This window comes from Acipenser ruthenus, chromosome 23 (genome assembly GCF_902713425.1).
Source record: "Acipenser ruthenus chromosome 23, fAciRut3.2 maternal haplotype, whole genome shotgun sequence".
NCBI classification, from domain to species: Eukaryota; Metazoa; Chordata; class Actinopteri; order Acipenseriformes; family Acipenseridae; genus Acipenser; species Acipenser ruthenus.
This window is the reverse complement of record NC_081211.1, coordinates 28,522,373-28,528,372: the sequence shown is the minus strand read 5'-3', so window position 1 is coordinate 28,528,372 and position 6,000 is coordinate 28,522,373.

Below are 6,000 nucleotides of genomic sequence, written 5' to 3'. Positions count from 1 at the left end.
CCCCTGTAGGTTGAAAACAAAGCGTTTTATAAGTTCAGCAGAAAAACAAAGCCCTCTGCACTTATCACCATTAGAAAGAAACACCCGCATACATAGATCACTGTGGAAGCCTACATCAGTGAAGGCTGCGGAATGGAAAAATACAACTCTGTTCATATTTGAAATAGCTGACTGGGAGTGCTCCCAGTGGTTATTATATTGAGCTGGTTGCAAGGGGGGGAGTTTACAGTGTACAGTTTTCAGTTTCTATTTGTTAATGCTTCTTGTATCAATGCAGACCACCCAGGCTGACCGTGTCTCTGCTGCTTAATTTCTAAACAGAATCAAGTAACACTAGACCACTCTTAGGTTTATTTTGAAGCCTTTATTTAGTCTGTCTAAATCTGTTTCCTTGTAAACAAATGTATCAGTCTGCGTTGTGTTTCCTACTCAAAGGTCAATCCCCTGGCGGCTTGCAATCTATTGACAGGCTCTTCCGTCACCAAACATCAAGACACCCCCCCAGTTTACAAGGTGCAAAGTCGGCTTCTGAAAAGGGGTCAGCTGCCCTGTCCCTGGTAACACACCACGGACTTTCATCATACGGTTTGGTTGTTTTCAGTAAAGCTTTTGAATGTTTCCTCCCATGTTTTGTGAGATGAAAAACACCAACATGAATGAATTAAACTAGCAAGAAGTAGCTTAGTAGCTGCTAGGGGTCGTATACATTCCTGTCATTGAATTCAGTCTTCTACTTTAGGCACATTTATTTATTTCCTTTTTGTGACATTTTTTTCTTAATTCATTACTGTATGTATTGTTGGTTTGCTAGGTTTACCACTCTGTAAAAATGGACACACTTTCATCTTGCTTCAAAATAAGGTCTGTATTGTTTTTTTTTTATTTTTTTATATAAATTATATTTTGAAATACATTTATAGTTGCCACATGGTATACTAAAGCAATTTTTCTGCTTACGTTTAAAGCACATGAACTAAACCTAGCAATAAAAAAAAAAAAAAATGGACATTTAAAACTCGGGAGTTTGTAGCCCTGTGCTGTTGCATTGTACCCCAATCCTAACAGAAACAAAAAAATAATATATTCTAACTATATAACTAGATACCTGTAATGATATAAAACTACACAACAATTACGCATAACAATTAAGCAATTGAAACTGAATGGCCATTCGCGGCAGTGTAGAGCTGAATGTGAGCCCTGACTGTGAAGTAACAGAGTCAGACTGGCACACAATTACCTACCATGCACTGGGACTGAGCGACAATGGCTGGCATCCTGACCATTGTCAAGAATGAAAGACCAGTGCTCAATGCACAACAGCAGAGAAATACTTTTTAAAATGTTATTCCTAGTAACGGTTGTCACACTAATAACCTCAGCCACTGTATTGCAGTTTCAAGCACACAAGAGTGGTACATTTAGAACCAGGCCAGTCTTTAGCCAGCAAACCCAGAACTCCTTCTTCAGATACTGTATATGGGCATGATGGCTGTGTGTCAATACACTGTTGACAGTTTGTTGACATGATGTCAATAGTAAGCTCATAATGTTGGCCATTCCATCAACTGTGTATGTCAGCATCTTAATAAATACATCACAACAATCATTTCGACATACGCTGGAAAATTGGGAAATCTTTTGTACTTATTTATTTAATGAGTCATCCGCATGTGCTAAAAAACAAACAAAAACAGATGCTAATAAATCTGTTAAGAGTGTTATGAATCAGGCCTAGGGTATGCTACAAAGGGTGTGACAAAGTATGCCACAGTACAGTTTCATTTTCCATTTTCTTCTTGCCAGGACTGGAATTTTAGACTTAAAAAGTTTATAACGCTCATTTCTCTCTGTAATTTTGTACACTGCCCTGCTATGCTTTACCAGTACCTAATTTACTTTAAAAAAAAAAAAAAAAGCTTTTGAGAAAAACTTGTGTTATTCCCAGGGGTGGAAATAAGGCTCCCATTGCATAGTAGTTTTATCCATTCCTGGTTTTACTATGAGTTTAGTAAGACACGTCTGAGCTTGTTACCTATACACAGTGGCTAATCAAGCTCGTATTAAAAGCTGGAATGGGTGACGCTAAAGCTTTTAAAGGATCTTTAAAAGCTAAAGGTGTCTTTTAGCATTTCTAAAAAGGAAGCACACCCCTCATTACACACAGTGCTTTGTCAAAGTGCACAGCGAATACTATGTGGCTAAATTTATGACAGTACGATTAGTCAGGTACTTCACACCTAACTGCAGCAGAAACTGAGTGCTAGCTGTCTCTAAATCACTGTGACCAAACTGTGGGCCTTGCTTAATGTCCCACAATCATATTGCATACTACACCAATCTCCATGCTAACTCTTACAACACTCTTCCACAGCTGCATACTCTGTGCTTCCCTAGTTCTCTAAAAGCAGTTTCAGAACTTTGAAGCCACACTTTAATTAAGTTTCTGTGATCTACAGGAGCCTGAAAGACCTTCATCAAAACAAAAACAAACACTGGAATAAAAGGGGATCTCCTTGTACTGTCTTTTGTTACACTGGCATTTTTACAGGAAACACCTATTTAGCACATAATATGAGAACAATAACCTCTTTAAGTCTCCCCTTCAAAAAAGTTTGCGAACCTCTGACCTACAGGGTACACAAGCTCACAAACGTCTTCAGTTCGTTAAGGGGATCATTCTTAATCTCACCTGGGTTGTTGGCACCTGGAACAAAGCTTTTTTCTTTTCTTGACATTTTTTTTCCCCGCCTCTGCTAATCTCGATTTAAATACTACAACAGTGCGATCAAATTACCCTTACCGATTAAAATTCACCTGATAAACAAAGGACTAGGGCGTCCAGGGCAGGTTTAAACTGGCTGTGTTTCTCTGGTATTGTCAGCCTCAAGGGTGAGGGGCTGGGGTCACGCCTGTTCAACACGGGGAGTGTTGCTGTGCTCTGGTAGCTCCAGGGATCCCCAAGGCTGCACAGAAATCCACCGTGCCAGCAGTGAATTTCTGTGCCGTGAATAACAAGGCCCATGACAATTTCACTGTTTCAGAAAGGAGGGAAGAAAAAGAGGGTGTGTACTTGTACCCAACTGAAAAAAAAAAAACCATGGGTCTGGAGAAAAGACAGTCATTTCCAACAAGAAGAATGAGTCACCGAGCTGCGTAACAACAGAAACGAAGAGGAGGAGCGAAGGCAAGTTGTGGTTAATGATTACAGACAGCTCTTCAGATAGAATGAATCACATTCAGAAAAACACCAATGAGAGGCAAAAACATCAAGCTGAAAAGCAGGGAAATCCTGAACACAACTCGACAGCTACTCCAAAGGCTTGATCGTTTGATTTTGCATTGCTCTGAATTATTATTAACCCAATTCAAAGGTAATGGGCTGAATTACAGACCAGTCTGTATGCAGTGGTCAGAGACCACAAGGGCATCCCTGGTCATTGCTGACGTCTTGTTGCTAATATAAAATCCTCCAGCCATGTGAGTTGTTTTTATTTTGTTTTATTTTTGAGGCGATGTTGTGGCCCTACGATTCGGTGGTCCTGAAAGCTTTACAGCAGCAGTTTTGACGGGCGTATGAAAATTGTTTTTTTAATATTACTCAGTATCTTATGATTGAGTGTTATAGTTATGGTTGGAGAACCAACAGGTTTCAACAATAGTTCTATAAACACTTAAAACAGAATCTATAAATATATTTAAAATTGTGATCAATAAAAGGTCATAAGACATATTTTGTTTTGCTGATCGCACACCTTATAACATCGATCTATGTTATTCACACTGAAACAGTGTTATGGGTTGTGTCTTGCCTTGCATTGGTTTGTTTAGTTTGATCCGTCTTTCTGGCTCGCTATATGATCCTGGGATAAGCTATGAGTCATATAGACAAGTATGTCAGAGCAGGAATACTCACAAAAATGACTAGAATCTGAGAACTTTGATGAGGGGATCATTTCCGAGATCTTTACAGAACATTCCAAAACATTCTCTGGAAAATTCTAGAATATGTAAAATACACACAAACAACATATAGGTGTTCTAAACAACTGTTCTAGAATAACACTAGATTACCACTAAACTCGACTTTGCCTAAATCAAAACTAGGCAGTCCAAGATCAGTGTTAATGTAGATCTGTGAAAGCAGTATAGTTAGTATATGGATCGTAGCATTGTGTATAAAGACCTTGATAAAGATTCACATTCTTTCCAGTGTTTCTTATTCTGCTTTGGAGTTCTTAATGTCATGGATGAAGCAGAAATTACAGGCATGTTTGTGTATGCCAAAAGTAAATAATGATACAAACTATTAAAAAACATGAAATGTGTTTGCTTTGTTTACTATTACTATATCAATATATACAGTATATACGTAGGTGCACATTGTTTATTTAAAATGTATATATTATATATACAACTCGATGGAAGGCAGATTGCTTCACAAGGGCCAAAGTTTAGTTTTATATGTAATTATTAACAACGTCTACAATAAACCAAACACATACTGTTCGGGCGAAGGGTAATGGCTCGTGATATGTTTTCTAGTCATCCAGCTCTGAACCCTGTATTTCAACTCCTGGGAAATACCTGAGCTGGGGTATGAAGGGTGGTGCTGTCCCACCCTGGAATCTGAGCTAACATCACAGTGGAACTCCCAGGCAGCACCCTCAGGGCTATCCCGGACACACTGTGTACTGTACACACTGCCTGCAGGCTTTCACTGCTTGCAATGGTCTGTGATGCAGGCATGTGCGTTACATGATTGCAGTGCAAGAGGTTTGTGGTTTTAACCTATTTCCAAATAATCACACAAACCTGCGCTTAACCTTAACCACAGCTGTCTCGGAGAGAATCTGAAAGCTCTTACCGTATTTACTGCTCCCGTAAGAGAGTACGTTTGAATGGTTTTAGTTGATTGCAATTGTTCTTGGTTTATTTTCTCCAAAGATAAGAGTTTAAAGACAATTGCAATAAATGTAAGGAAAAAAAATGAAACTATATAAATAACATGAGTGATGTTCACGGCTGTTTTATCACAGCCTGAATTTAAGCTGGGTGGCCAGAGGAAAATATTCTGTGTGTTTCACCCAGAGGTTTTAGAGCCAGATCCCAGGTTCAAATATAGAAATCGATGAGTCAGTCAAGGCAGTGGGATTGGAGTGGGATTTCTCTCCAGCTTGCTCAAACTGTAAAGCACCTGAAAGCCCTGTGCCTCCTGGAAGCGTCCTCTCTGAAGACTGCCATCTGTGTCGAGGAGCTGGAACTGTTAAACATGTCCACTCATTCAGCTGTGAAGAGGAGAGAAAGATATTAAAAATGGAGCCCAGGGGATGTCCCGTGTATAGAGCTCTTTCAGTATCGGTTTGAGTAGCATGCCTTCCATCCTTCTGAGCCGCAGTACTGTATTACCCCAAGGAGGGATGTATGGGAAAACGATGTCATAGCTAGGGTGAAAAATTACATTTGTCATCAAGAAACTAGACAAAAACTGCTTATGAATTGTGTCCAACGACAACATCATTTTTGTTAACTCAAACTCACCAAACATATATTTTAATGATCTCATATCCTTTCTAAAGTTACAGTCATTCCTTGACTATATTAATCGGCTGCTGTTTTCTCCACCCACTGGAGTGATTTATATTACTATTGTACATACAAACAAATGCAAGGGAAGGACATTCAAGAAAACGATTGATTATATATATATATATAGATATGTTTATACTGAGGCTGTAAACTGTCAGTTAGTGGTAGTAAAAATGTCGGATGATCAGTTTTTCAAACACTCAGTGCGGAAGTTAACTGCCATTGATTGGTACTCTGTTGTAAAGGGGAGGGAAGGACAGCTTTTCTTGTTTTTAAAGCAATTAATCAAGTACATTATTATTTATTTCTTAGCAGACGCCCTTGTTACAAGATATTACATTATTTTTACATACTATTACCCATTTATACAGTTGGGTTTTTACTGGAGCAATTTAGGTAAAGTACCTTGCT